This window comes from Nuphar pumila, chromosome 5 (assembly GCF_984573655.1).
Source record: "Nuphar pumila chromosome 5, dmNupPumi1.hap1.1, whole genome shotgun sequence".
In the NCBI taxonomy this organism is placed as follows: Eukaryota; Viridiplantae; Streptophyta; class Magnoliopsida; order Nymphaeales; family Nymphaeaceae; genus Nuphar; species Nuphar pumila.
Genome location: NC_143253.1, coordinates 97,824,500 through 97,840,201, shown reverse-complemented (window position 1 = coordinate 97,840,201; position 15,702 = coordinate 97,824,500). Strand labels below are relative to the sequence as shown.

Below are 15,702 nucleotides of genomic sequence, written 5' to 3'. Positions count from 1 at the left end.
GACCCAGAAGTGGTCAACGCTAAGTCATAGAGACTTGAGCAGTTATTCAATCACAGCCCTGAAGAGGCTTGCGCTAAGTTATAAAGACTTGAGCGAACGTTCAACTCATAGCCATAAAGAGGCTCTTGCGATATACGCTAAGTCATAGAGACTTGAGTGTCGTTATTGTGAACTGTGACTCTGAGTGGTCGACGCATTTACTTGAGTTGAATGGATGTATGATTGCTTGCTTACCAGACCATCAGTGGTTCTGACCCTGTTTAATAAGAATTTTAGGTGTTGGACCTGCGTTGCGATATGCGGAGCAAGGTGGCATCGAGTTCTAGGGTTTCTCTAGAAAAAGTTGTATTGTTTTCTTTTATTGAACCAATATTGTTTTTCCAAGCAGTGATGTTTGTAATAAACGAGTGGTTTTGATAAATGGAACACCTTGGTAGTCAAGGGATACTTGGCCACATACATATAATGTGCCTAGAGCTTTCTAAAATCGATGACTCATTATCGTTTATTTTCGCTGCTAAAAGCTTTTCTAAGTTCTGCTGCAAAGAAAAAAAAATCATGAAAATTTTAACTTAGCTTTGTTTTGAAAATCCGGGGCGTTACAGGATTTGTCGTGTGTATCAGTTGTATATAATGTTCATCTCATATTCAATAATACAGAGAATTAATTTTATGCAAACTAGTTTCTATAAGGTATCAAAGCAGGAACTTTGATCCTACACTCTTCGTTACCGGACCTGCAGATTATTGTTCGTTGGGTGTCATAAGTTCCATTATTGTTGCTCCTCATCTTCTGTCATTTGCCCAAAATGCCTTCTGCTCTACCGGTCCTCCATGTTGTTGTTTGCTAGGTGCCATTAGATCCACCTGGTTATTGTTTTCACATTGGATCATCACCATCGCTAGTTGATCTGATCATGGTGTTGTGCATATTCTCTCTGTGTTTATAGAGCACATGTGTGTGAGCTCTGCATTGCTTTCATGTTGTCCGCATCTCACTTCTGATTGCAATAGTGTTGTATCTTTGCGTGTGCGTTGTGACTGACAGTGTGCAGTTCCTGCTGGTCCATAGTGTGAAAGTTGTTTTTGTATCTGTCACAGAGCAAAGCCAAGATTCTTTGAGGCCTGATTCATTTGATCATACCAACCTTAATTGATCATGGCAGCAGAGGTACCAAGCAAAGAATTCACACCTTCTACATCCCCATATTAGCTTTACCATTCAGATAACCCAGACATGGTTATCGTATCCACTCCTCTCATTGGCAACAACTACTCTACCTGGAAATGAGCAATGAGAATGGTGTTGAACGCAAAAAATAAACTTGATTTAGTGAATGACTTATTGCTGCAACCGAAACCTACCTCGACCGAGTACTATCATGGATTCACAACATTATTTCAAAAGATATTGCAAATAGTATTATTTATGCAAACCTTACAAGTGAAGCACAGAAAGATCTAGCAGAAAGGTTTTCTCGAGGTAACTCTACTTGTATTTATCAACTTAAAAAATTGATATGTGATCTACGCCAAGATCAATCTCCCTTAGCCACATACTTCAATACTTTAAAAACCTAGTGGGAGGAGTTGAGCTCATATTCTATAATTTCAACCTGCACGTGTGGTGCGTTTAAGGAGTATAGTGAATTTCAACATAGGGAGAAGGTATTTGACTTCCTTGTGGGCCTTAATGAATCCCTATCTGGGATTTGTAGTAATATTTGCTATATAGTATCAGAGCAGGAACTCTGGTTCTATACTCCTTAAATCATGCATGATTCTAGCTTAGTAATCTTGCCTCATTTAGCAGGATTGTATGTTTATTGTACCTATCAATTTTTGTCCCTATTATCAAGGGATCTTCCATGTTTATCAGTTGTATATAATGTTCATCTCATATTCGATAATACAGAGAATTAATTTTATGCAAACCAGTTTCTATATGGTATCAGAGCAAGAACTTTGATCTTGCACTCCTTGTTACTGAACCTACATATTATTGTTTGCTAGGTGTTATAAGTTTCACTATTGTTGCTTCTCATCTTTTATCATTTGCCTAAAATGCCTTCTGCTCTACCGGTCTTCCCTACAGTTGTTCGCAAGGTGCCATTAGAGTCACCTGGTTGTTGTTTTCATATCAGATCATCACCATAGCTGGTTGATCTGATCATGGTGTTGTGCATATGCTCTTTGTATTTATAAGGCACATATATCTGAGCTTTGCATTGCTTTCTTGTCATCTGCATCTCACGTCTAATTGCAATAATGTTGTATCTCTATGTGTGCCCTGTGACTGACAGTGTGTGGTTCTTGTTGGTCTATAGCATGAAAGTTGCTTTTACATCTGACATAGAGCATAGTGAAGATTCCTTGAGGTCTGATTCATTTGATCATACCAACCTTGATTGATCATGGCAGCTGAGGTACCAAGCAAGGAATTCATGCCTTCTACATCCCCATATCAATTTCACCATTCAGATAACCTGGACATGGTTATTGTATCCACCCCTCTCATTCGCGACAAGTACTCTACATAGAAACGAGCAATGAGAATGGCATTGAACGCAAAAAATAAACTTAATTTCGTGGATAGCACATTGTCGCAGTTGGAACTCACCTCGACTGAGTATCAACTATAGAATCGATGCAATGACATGGTACTGTCATGGATTCTCAACGCCGTTTCAAAAGATATTACAAATAGTATTATTTATGCGAACCTTGCAAGTGAAGCATGGAAAGATCTAGCAGAAAGGTTTTCTCGAGGTAACTCTACTCATATTTATCAACTTAAAAAATTTATATGTGATCTATACCAAGATCAATCTTCCTTGGCCACATACTTCAATACTTTAAAAACCTACTGGGAGGAATTGAGCTCATTTTCTAAAATTCCAACCTGCATGTGTGGCGTGTTTAAGGAGTATAGTGAATGTCAATAGAGGGAGAAGGTGTTTGACTTCCTCATGAGCCTTAATGAATTCGTCCCTGGGATTCATAGTAACATTTTAGCCATAGATCCTTTGCTCAATATGAGCCAAGTTTATTCGTTGGTAAATCAAGAGGAGACTCAACGTTTCTTGACACCATCCATAAATGAAGTCTCCAAATCAACAACACTAATAGCAAAAGGCATTGGATAACACACCCATCGCCAAAATGATAATCGAAGCATTGGGAGGGGTCATGGACGACATCGATGTGATCATTGTGGGATGCTTGGTCATGTCAAGGCTCGATGTTACAGCCATGTAGGCTATCTGGCTGATCATCCTAAAAGTCAAGCTACTATGAGTAGTTAGGCAAATATTGTAAATGACAAAGTAGATGCCAACGAAGCAACCAGTGCTGCCACAAATCAAACCAACCAAATCTATGGGATGTCAGCATTGTCACAACTAAGTGAGGATCAACTTAAACAGGTAGTTGAATGGCTTAATTCAGACTCTAAACTAGCTTCTGCTAACCTTGTAGGTGATATATCATATTCTCATTTATTTTCTTCTTCGTCACATATTTTCTGGATTATTGATACAAGAGCATCAGATCATATGACTCCTCACTTAAATTCATTATTTGATGTCCAATCTATGTCCAAAGAAAAAACTGTTAGACTACCCATTATCAGACTATATGGGTATCCCATTTCAAGAAAACTCAACTATCAACAGATCTAACCCTCAACAATGTTCATGTTCCTTATTTGCATTATAATTTATTATCCGTAGGAAAACTAATCGAATATTTTAATTGTATTGCTGTATTTTTTCTCTCATTCTGTGCTTTTCAGGACCATTCAACTAAGAGGCAGATTGAAGTAAGTAAGATTCGCGACAGACTCTACCATTTTAACCCTCTCTTTCAACTTAGTTGTGCCTTTCATGCTACCAAATCACCAGAGACTCAAGTTTGTCATATGAGACTTGAACATCCATCTTATGATCGGGCCATACATTTGTCTAAAGAACTTGGTAAATTATCTTTTTGTTTTAATCATTTGTGTGACGTGTGTCATCGAGCTAAACAGACTCGACTACCATTTTAAATAAGTTACAATAGGAGCAGTGAACCTTTTTCTATTGTTCATTATGATATATGAGGACCCTACAAAACACAATCACACACAGATGCACATTTTTTTTCACCCTTGTGCATAATTTCTCATGATGCACATGGGTCTTTCTTATGTGATATAAGGCAGAAACATTTTTTTTGACAAAATTTTGCGCCATTGTCAAAACTCAGTATAAAAGTCAAGTGCAACACATTCAATCTGACAATGGTGTTGAATTCTTGTTGCAAGACATGCAAAACAAATTTCACCAGAATGGGATTGATCATCAATGGTCATGTGTGAGAACTTCTCAACCAAATGGCAGGATGGAATGAAAGCACTGTCATCTCCTCGAGGTTGCACGCGCTTTACAGTTCCAAGCCAACTTACCTATAGAGTTTTGGGGAGAGTGTATTCTCACAGCTACACATTTGATCAATCGTATCTATATCCACATTTTACACAGCAAGACTCCCTATGAAGTTCTTTTCAAAAGAAAACCCAACTATAATCATTTGCGAGTATTTGGGTGTTTATGTTATGCTCCAAATTTAAGCCCTATCTGAGACAAATTTTCTTCAAAGTCTCAAAAATGTATTTTCATTGGATATCCATACAATCAGTGAGGATATCATCTTTATGATTTAGACACTCATGAAATTTTTTCTAGCCGAGATATTTTATTTTATGAAAATTAATTTTTTTTCTTACTCATCCTCAACACGAGTCTACTCAAATGACACCTGTCATACCAAAACCTATTGAGGATATATTCATCAATTTTGCACCCATGGTAGATGATGATCATAATGACCACCCACCACATTCTAATTCACACATATCTCTAGAACTTGATCCCCTTGCACACCAAATAGCTCCAGATCCGGATGTAAATACGCATACCACTTCAACTATTATTTTCAACACCCAACATTCTACAAGAGTTTGTACCTGCCCCCCATACTTACTCGACTACATATGTTCATCATCACTGGTGTCGCATCAAGTCTTACCCATGCCTCCCGGTCATGCCTCTTCGGGTAAACCCTATCCCATTTAAAACACTTTTTATCTTTCTAAATTTTCTCCTTCACAGATAGCCTTTTTGTCTGTTGTTCTAAATGATATTGAGCCTTGCAACTATAACGAAGCCACTAAGAAACCGCATTGGCAAGATGCTATGATCAAAGAGATCCAAACTTTAGAAGCGAATAACATTTAGATTGTCATCTCACTACCACCGGGTAAATAACCTATTGGATGTAAATGAGTTTATAAGGTCAAGCATAAATACGATGAGTCTATTGAGTGTTATAAATTCCATCTAGTCGCCAAAGGATATATTCAAGTTGAAGGGTTTGACTATCATGAGATGTTTGCACTGGTGGACAAACTCACCACCATGTGTTGTCTACTTACTCTTGTCTCCATTAACAATTGGGTGGTATACCAATTGAATCTTAACAATGCCTTTTTACATAGAAACTTCACGAGGAAGTTTATATGGACTTTCCACTGGGATACAACCGTCAAGGGGAGCATCATTATGTATGCAAATTAAACAAATCCATTTATGGATTAAAACAATCATCCAGAAATTGGTTCAACAAACTCATATATGCACTCAAAGAGGTTGGTTTCATGCAGGCATTATCCACTGACTACACTCTCTTTACCAAGAAAATGGGATAAAAAATTATAATCATCTTAATTTATATAGATAACATCATTGTGGTAGGAAATGATAGTTATACCATATCTTGGATCAATTACTTTTTGAATTCCTGATTTCAACTTAAGGACCTGTGCTGATTAAAATACTTCATGGGAATTGAAGTGGCTAGAGCACCATCAAGAATCTTCCTGAGCCAAAAGAAATATGTACTTGATTTATTATCTGATACAGGACTCATGGGTGCAAAGTTGATTAATTTTTTGATGGATCAAAAGTTGAAGTTAAATGTGCAAGATCAAGAACTCATTCAAGAGCCTACTCATTACAGGAGACTAGTAGGATGCCTAATATATCTGACAGTGACTCGATCAGATATTGTCTACTCGGTTCACATATTGAGCCAATTTATGCAAGAGCCCAGACTGCTACATTACAATATTGTTGTTCGGGTTTTAAGGTAATTAAAATCATCTTCTGGTCATGGAATCTTGCTACACCCCTAAAAGTGAACTTAAACTTTCAGCCTACTGTGACTCAGAGTGGGATAGTTGCCCGATGACTTGAAGATCCATAACTAGTTACCTCACTATGTTAAAGACCAGTCCCATTTCAAGGAAAAGTAAGAAACAAGACACCATTTCAAGATCTTCGGCTAAAGCGGAATACCGGACCATGGCAACGGCAACATGTGAGTTAGTTTAGTTGAAAGCACTTCTAGTTGATTTTGGAATTATCCACAAAAGCCCAATGATATTGTATTGTGACAATCAAACCGCTATTCATATCGTGGCAAACCCAGTATTTTATGAGCAAACCAAACATATTGAAATAGATTGTCATCTTGTTCATGAAAAAAATGCAATCAGGAGTCATATGTACTAAATATGTTCCTACAAAATTACAACTTGCTGACGTCCTCACAATGGGCCTTGGACAAGATCAATTTCAAATTCTCATAAGCAAGCTGGGAGTCACAGACCTACACTCCTCAGCTTGAGGGGGAGTATCAAAGTGATAAGGATCATGCATGATTTGAATCATTCGTGATATCTGGTAAAGATAAGATCATGCATGATTCTAGCTTAGCAATCTTGCCACATTTGACATGATTGTATGTTTGTTATAAATGTCAATTTTTATCCCTATTATCAAGGGATTTATTGTGTGTATCAGTTGTATATAATGTTCATCTCATATTCAATAATACAGAGAATTAATTTTATGCAAACCAATTTCTATAATAAATGTAGAAAGTGAACACATGCCCAAAACAAGTGATAAACCATCTCTTCGTTGAGCAGTACATGATACATCGGCTAGCCATATGAAATCCCCTCTGATGTTGATAGCGAAGATTATTGGCAGCATATGGATCGGGGTATCAGCATCACTGGTACGTGGAAGACAGAATGTAGCATTGTTGTTATTTTCAGTAATTTGCTTCCTAAGTGCTTAGCGCTTCTCACAACTGAACTTAGGTGGGTTGGGATGGATAGAATGGAAACATATGGGTTTGGGATTGGTAATGTCAGTTCGTTCTAGTGTTATTGAAGTGCCACATAGTTTGCATATATCCAACCTCAACTAGGAGATGAATGAAAAGCAATGAACCGATTAATATCTATAATTGACTAACCTCAACTTTCCCAAAATAAAAAAGACTGCGAGAAATCTCATGTTTGGTTCTTTCTTAGGGGAACCTGAGAAAGTGATTCTAAAAGCCCTGAAATCACATGTTCAACCGAACTTGACATTTCAGGCAACCATGATTTTTGAATCATTTTGATTTAAATTCATGACAACCCGTGAGATTTGAAATCTCACAGGTTGTCGTGGGATTTCAAATCAAAATCTCACAGGTTGCCCTGGAAAGATTTGAAATCATTTTGATTCCAAATCAGAGTGCGAGTTGAGGGGCCAAGCGTACCCCAAGTTCTTTGCCTAAATCCACTTTGACAATTAAGCAGGTTGACTTGGCAACATGAGATTGACCTCTATGGCAAACTTTTTTTTTTGTAACACCCCTGAATTTTGGACCCCTATTAATAATGTATATTTATTGTGAGCCTTTGCTTTGGGATTTGTATTAAATATTATTTTATATTGGTCCCTCTTTGAAATTGGATTGTAATCGATCAATTTGGGTTTGGATGAGATCCAAGTTGACCCAGGGGTAGAATTATAATTTTTGAGCAAAGGATATAAGACCTATGAATTTTTTGAATAATAAATAAATAAATAAAAGGAATTTTATGATTGTTTTGAAGTGTGCCATGTATTTTAAATGGTGTTTATAGATGATTTATATTTTAATTTGTCATTTTCTGTCTACTTATGATATAATTAGCATTTTTGGATTTATTTGGTATTTAAATAGCAATTATATTTAATTATGAATTTTATATATATATATATATATATATATATATATATATATATATATATTATGATGGATTAGAGGTAGTCATTAACTAGCCTTAGTTAGCACAACTTAATCTATAGTTAGTGGGAAAATTAATAAATTAATTAATTTAATTAAGGAAGATTAATTAGGATATTGTGGGGATTCTATCTTGGTTAGTTGGATTGGATGTCTATTGGATGAAAATCCAATGGATTTTGATTCATTAATGGACCCCCATATGGAGCGTTATGCTTGGAAGCCTTTAGAGAACCCTAGAGTCTCGTAGTGGCCATGTGGCCCAATCAAGGAGAGAGGAGGTACTCAACTACCTCCCCTTCCACTTGCGCACTCATTTGGTTTGGTTAGAAACCTAACTGAATGAGGCTATTTCTAGCCCCACCATCCCTACGCCCCTCTCATCTTTGCACCATCTTCTTTCCCTCCTTTCCTTCATCTTCTTTACTGTCAGTTTGGGTGGAACTCGACCCCACCCTCATCCTTACTGCTATGGAGGATGCCCATTTGGAGGAAGTCATCCAGCCAACCTGATGCAGAGCAGGTCCGGAACGTCACAGACCCAACAGCAGCATGAAGAATGCTCCGGGTCCCAAACCGGACCCGAGACCCGGGTCCACCTACAACCTTTAAAAGGCCCAGTCTAGGGTTGCATGCGGACAGAGAAGATTGGATCACCGCAACTTTTGTTTTTTGAGTTTTTTTATTACCTTTCCAGCATTCCCTTTTTCAGCATTTTTTTATTTATCATTTTTGTATCCACTACTTTCTTTTTCTAAATTCATTTCATTGTTAGATTGACTGTTATTGCAAAATAAATATCAACCACTGTGCATTCATGGTGGTCTTCATTATCAACCTCAGCATATCACACAACTAAAACAACTGTGAATCCCTTTCTTCAGCACTCGTGTGCGGTGTTGCAAGCCACCCACGTTGCATTGTGTGCACCACAATACCCCCACTGCATCAAACTGGTATCAGAGCCCCGCCCCTCTTCCTTGGTCAACGGCATGTTGCAAGAAGCGAGGGACGATCCTACGAGCAGGAAGGCGTGAGAGGAGACCGGCAACGAAGATTCGATGATGCGGATGATGGACATGTTGACAACGATCCAGGAAGATCTGCTACGCCTAGACAAGGAGGTAGTCAGTTTGTTGAAACGCATGGATGGGATCGAGGCGCGGATGGTCATTCTTGAATCATCGGTGGATGCGCACGCAATGCAAATGAACCAGTCAGGCGAGCGTGTGATTAACCCTGCAGATCCCGCAGCCACCAGCCCAGCCCAATTGATGTTCCAGTGTGCAGCGCGATGAGAGGGCGTTGAGGAGGCCCTGCATAGGGATGCGGGTCACGGCAACCTCTCGCAACCGATACCCTTTTCTCACCCAGGCATGCTCGCAGCTATCGATTCCAGAGTGGGGGTCGTCCAACCAATCCCAGTGTTCGCTGACAGACCCTCCAGCTATGGAGTGAATGCACAGGCCCGACCTCGAGCCACGACCCCAGGTCTGCAGACCAGACCCGGTCTACCGGGTTCGAGCGTGGCCCAGGGTCAGGGTGTTGGCACCGTAGCGTCGTCCAGGCTGGGGGCTGATCAGGTCCAATTTCCAGAGACTGCACGTGGGGGCGCTGCTGCAACCCACCAACGTGCAGGGGGTCACGGACCCTTATGGATGGGTTCGAACCCGAGAGGGTTCGGCTCAGAACTATGTGTAGCGGGGCTCAGATCCGGGTCCCGGGGACAGCCCTTTGGGTCCCCGGAATTGGGTCCTAGCCTCGAACCCCTTCGTCCAACCTACCCAGTTGGGCCCAGTTCGGGGTTTGTCCCGGATCTGGCCCAACCCAACCGTTTTGACCCCAGCATGAGATCCGAGACCAACCCAAGCCTGCATCAGACCCGGACGGATCTCCCGTTTTACTTTAAACTGGGTCAAAATCAAACCCATAATCATATGGATCGTGGATTGAGTTTAAACCAAGCCTTTTACCCCCTCAACTCGATCCTAGATCCAACCTATCCAAATCTGGGTCCGACGATTACTTTAGGGTCACACCCGATCCAAAACCAATCGAGTTCAAATTCAAATTACAATCAACACCAAATCCAAAACCCCTACCCAAATCCAACTCAAATCCAAACCCATTATTCTACCCAAATCTAGGCCCCTATTCCAATCCAAAATCCAACCCCTATACCCTATCTACATCCAACCCCAAACTATTATCCGAACCCAAACAATAATCCAAACCAAACCTATCATCCAAATCCAAACCCTAACTCTATTACATACCCAGTCTATCCCCCTTTGTTGGGACCACCTCCTTCACCAGATCCTCAGCAGCGAAATCAACCAGTTCCTCCTGCTCGAAACTAACTGAGATCGCCTCCAGCAGCAACAGTACTGGTACAGCGTGAGCCGGCATGCCTAAAGCGTCAGCCACAGGGTGATAGAGATTGAAGCCCTCAACAGGTCACAAGGCACATGCTGATGATAATAGACAACGAAGAGTTTTATGAACAACAGAAACCACTGACTCTGCAGTATGTTAAGACCTTAATAATCATTTTGAAGGAGGCTTTGTGGCATCTCCTGTGCGTGGTTCCTATAAAGAACTCTACAGGACATAAATCTACTGCGAATCTTTCCAGTCACAAGTGACTTTCGATTGAATTTATTGACCGAAGAGTTAGTATTGTGACATCTGAGCTTTTAGCACAGTTGCAAGATTGGAATAGCAAGCGACAGTTTATATCACCTGATGACTTTCATGCTCATGAAGCAATCAGCGAAAATTTCCTTCCTCAGGTTGTAAATGAAAACACGAGAGCCAACAACATATTAAAGCAATCTCCTATTGTGGTGCCATTTGTGAGCAGAGTCAGAATTTACACTTCATAGTTGGGAGCTATAGGACAATCAAATGGGGCTCATGCTATTTTCACTAGACACCAATTTAGAATAAGACGTGATCAAATTGTTGAAGATGCATTTAGTCAGTTGAGCTTGTTTTCTGAAAAGGATCTTAAGGGAATGATCCGGGTGACATTTGTCAATGAATTGGGAGTCAATGAGGCTGGCATAGTTGGAGGAGGGGTTTGTAAGGATTTTATGAATAACATAACCAGAGTTGCTCTTGATGTGCAATATGGCCTATTTAAGGAAACCTCTGATCACATGTTATATCCAAACCCTGCCTCAGGAATGATACATGAACAACACTTCCAGTACTTCTGGTTTCTTGGAACTATCCTTGGAAAGGCAATGTTCAAGGGTCTTCTTGTCAAAATACTGTTTGTGACTTTCTTCTTGAGCAAGTTGAAGCAGAAGCATAACTACCTCAATGACTTGCCTTCTTTGGACCCAGAATGGTACCGGCACCTTCTTTTCTTGAAGCATTATAAAGGCGACACTTCTGAGTTAGGGTTGTATTTCATAGTCGTAAATAATAAGTACGGTAAGCAAACTGAAGAGGATCTCTCTCTAGGTGGACAAGATTTACAGCAACTCATACAACCAGATTGGATAGAGATATTCAAGGAGCATGAACTCTAGCTCCTTATTTCAGGATCACTTGATGGTATGGATGTTAATGACTTATGCTCAACTGCACATTATGTTGGTGGATATCATGAGGAGCAGCCTGACATTGAGATGTTTCGGGAAGGTCTAAGGGGCTTCTCACCAGAGCACCAAAAGAATTTTTTAAAGTTTTTACTAGATGCTCTCGTGGACCCCTTCCTGGATTCAAGTATTTGGAACCAAGATCTTATATACAAAGGGCCGCTATTGAAGGTGTGTTTGATCTATATGCATACTGCGGTGACAATAAGTCGTCAGAGCCGACTTCTTCCCAACCAGAGGAGAATGATGCAAAGCAGGTCCAGAACGTACCAGACGTCACAGACCCAACAGCAGCATGAAGAATGCTCTGGGTCCCAGACCGGACCCAAGACCCGGGTCCACCTACAACCTTTAAAAGGCCCATGTAAACACCCCAAATTTTCATTCACTTCCCACAGCACTTTCAAGCAGTCATCGCGACCGGTTCTCTAAGATCTTCAGGGAGCAAATGGGTTAATTCTTGAGTCTGGACCAGGCGAAAGTCCAAATTTCATTTACAATTCTCAAAATTTCCACATTCTGGCTCAAATCTTCACTTCCAGTCGCGGATTTCCAAAGTCTTACTCATAACAGGAGACTGGAATCTCCAATTCCTGGTTCAGAATTGAATTCCCCTAAACATGTCATTGCATGTCATCGCACAACATTTCATATCACTTCACTGCACAGCATGTCATTTCAAGATCCAAAACTCGTGATTTTTAAAAAATTTCAATCCAGATTCGAATTTCAAACTCTTTTGAAATCAATTTTCAACCCCTGGGTCTTCAAAATTGTCATCTTTTCCCATTTTAACCCCCAGGACTTTGAATTTCAACATGTTTTCTCAGGAAAACAATCTGGATGCTTTTTTATCTTCAAATTTTATAAACTGGACCGGTTTTTCCTAAATGAGGGGATGAAGCTCTGAACCTAGAATTTCTATTCCAAATTTGCAAAAAGGGTTTGAATTTTATAAAATCTCTTTTTTTTTACCCCTTTTCAAAATCGTTTTCATAAAAGTGCTTTGAAAAGCACCTTTTTTTAAAAACTTTCGTAATTAGGTCAAGTATTATTTTATAATTGCCAATTAGTTTAGAGTTTTATGAAAATTCAAAAAAGAGGTTTTAAGTTTTGTTTATTCCTTTTTAGTCTTTGTTTTTGAATTCTAAACCAATAAAAAGGCAATGTGGGGTCCACCCTGAGGTGGCGCCATATCTAGAATTTCTTTTCTTTTACCTTTTATTTATTTTATTTTTTTAAAGTCCACGTGGGGTCCACTCTCAAGGGGCACCACTTCAAAAAATTTCAAAAATTAGGTTTAGCTTTTAGGCTTTTCAAAAGTGCAAAAAAGGTGGAACCGCCCCTCCTGAGGTGGCGCCACCCTAAGGCACTTCTAAATTTCAAATTACTTTTATTTTATTTCCAGGAATAACATGGGGCCCATCTTGAGGTGGCACCACATTAGCTTTTCTTTTAAATTAGGTTTTGGTTTTTAGCTTTTGAAAAGGCCTAAAAATGAGGAGTGTCCCCTTTGAGGTGGCGCCATAAAAAAAATTACATATATATATATATATATATATATATATATATATATATATATATATATATAGTTTCTATTATTATTTTATTTTGACCATTTCAAAAATAAAATGTGACCCCACCCAAAGGTGACGCCACATTAGATCTCTTTTAAAGAAGCTAGGGTTTCCTTTAGATTAAGTTTTGAAAAAAAATAAAAATTCAAAAAATTTCAAAAAGCCAAAAACGTCTTCTCTTACTTTTCCTAAAAGATAGGAAAAGCAAGATTTCACCCTTGCTTTCCCTAACATTTAGCCACCTCTTTTTAAACTCATCTAGCCGACCCCTCTAGGGATCGACCATCTTTTTTTTGAAGCTCACTAGCCGCCCCTCTTGACCCCCTACTTTCTCTCTCCTTTTCCCTATCACGTGATTTCTCCTTCCCTCTTCAGCCTTCCACTTTCTTTCTTCAGCCAGCCATAGAAGGATAATCCAGAAGCCTGAGCTGCAACCTCTCCAACTGCTACAGACCCAAGTATCACCCGCCCAACCACCCCAAGTTCATCCTGCGTGCGAGAGAACCCAAGGTAACTCCATCCTTCATTTTTCCTCTTTGTTTTTCACGCTTATATCATACACGTTTCTTTGGATTACCATGAACCCTCAAGTGAAGGCATCTTTTGAACTAGATCCACTGGCGTAGGACTTAGTTTTGAGAGGCAATGTGTTCATCCTATGTTAACGCAACCTTCAAGAGAGGATTCATCCAACCAATGGAATGAACCCTTCTTATTCATGGCATATAGCAATTAAAACTCAGACCTCCTCGATTCATTCTCTGCTTCATGTCAGCATCAACCTATGTTTTTCATATTAGGTGCATTTTACTAATATTTTCACAATTTATTTTAGCATAGCATGCATATCATGTAGTTTAATTAATCCCTATTTTAATTTCTGTAGCACTCTGATTTTTACATGCAGTCCACTTGTTGTTTTATGTGAATGTTTTCTTCAATAAATTTTGGAAAATTCACATGACGTGCGTATGATTGTTCCTGATATTCTGCAAAAATTTTGAAATCATTTTCTTTATTTAAAGTCCAAAATACTAAACCCAGTTTTAAGGTCGGGAAAACACTAAGTGTGTCAAGTCCCGGATTGTAAATTCAAGATCTCTCTCATGGGAGATCCGATTATCAATACACAAAATGAAGCAGTCTCTGGATTCAGTCTAGTATTTGATGTGATTTTATCAAATTTTTTAAAAAAGTTTTACTATCTTCCAAAAATCAAAAAGCACAGGACACGTGTCAGAGCCTTATACGAGTTTCTAAAGTTTTGGATCGAATTGATTTGATCATGGCTCTCAGTCTGCGGCTCTAAAATAGGATCTGTAAAAGTGGAAGTTCATGTTCCAGATGTCTACTATTTGATTCTAAATTTTCATAATTTTTAGAATAGATTTGATGTCTCTCCAGTAATTTTAGAGCACGTTTGTAGTTTCAGTGCTCATTCCTGATTTTTTGATTTATGCATCTGTTATCGTGTTTAATTTTCATTATCAGTAAGTCAAATGCCAAATCTATAAAAATAAAAGTTGTTTATCTATGTATCAGTAGTGTTCTCCTAAATTTTCAAGAATTTTAATCGCATTTTACTATTTTTTATCTATTTTAGGAAACATCCTATTAAATTTATGCATGTTAGAGTTGGACTTGTGCTACAGAAGTCATCGTAGATCAAATCCTGAGGCTGTAAAAGCCAAAATTGCTTATTTTTTTTGTCTGTTAGCAGCATGTAAAATTTTAAGAATTTTCATGGTAAATTGCTCTGCCATTCACATTGAAAACCGTGTTTAATTTGTGCCCGCAGGAGACATCTAGCATATTTTAGATTTTATTTCAAATTTTTGTATGAAAATAAGGCCATGAAATATAATTTCGGGTTCTATTCTATTTCAGGGGATGATATGACTTTCTATACCAATTTTGGCAGAGTTTTGTACCTGTTTGATATTTGGTTTAGCCATATTATTAAAACGGGGTGCCCGTAGGATCCCAAATCGCGCGAAAAACAAGTGAAATCCGATATTTTTGGCCAAATTCTCCAAATTTTTCTGATTTTATAGTTTTATCATGTTTATCAGCATGTCATCATGTTCCATCTTTGATTTTATCATCATTTGATTAAATTTGAATTTCAAAATTCCCAAATCTTAGCAAAATTCCTTCTAAAAACCCTAATTTCAAAGTCATAACTTTGTTATTAGGGGCATTTTGGTCATTTTAACCATAATTCTGAATTTCAAAATCTTAATTATCTTATTTTCTTACATTTTCATGATTTTAAATCATGTTTATATCTAGGAGGCATCAAATTGGGTTTATATCCAGATAAATCCAATAATTTTTGGATATTA

General features: G+C 38.6%; 1 pseudogene; it reads left to right on the top strand.

The window, feature by feature from the left end:
- Positions 1 to 9,236: 9,236 nt before the first annotated feature.
- Positions 9,237 to 12,079, top strand: LOC149837882 (E3 ubiquitin-protein ligase UPL6 pseudogene; annotated as a pseudogene).
- The last annotated feature ends 3,623 nt before the right edge of the window (positions 12,080 to 15,702 follow it).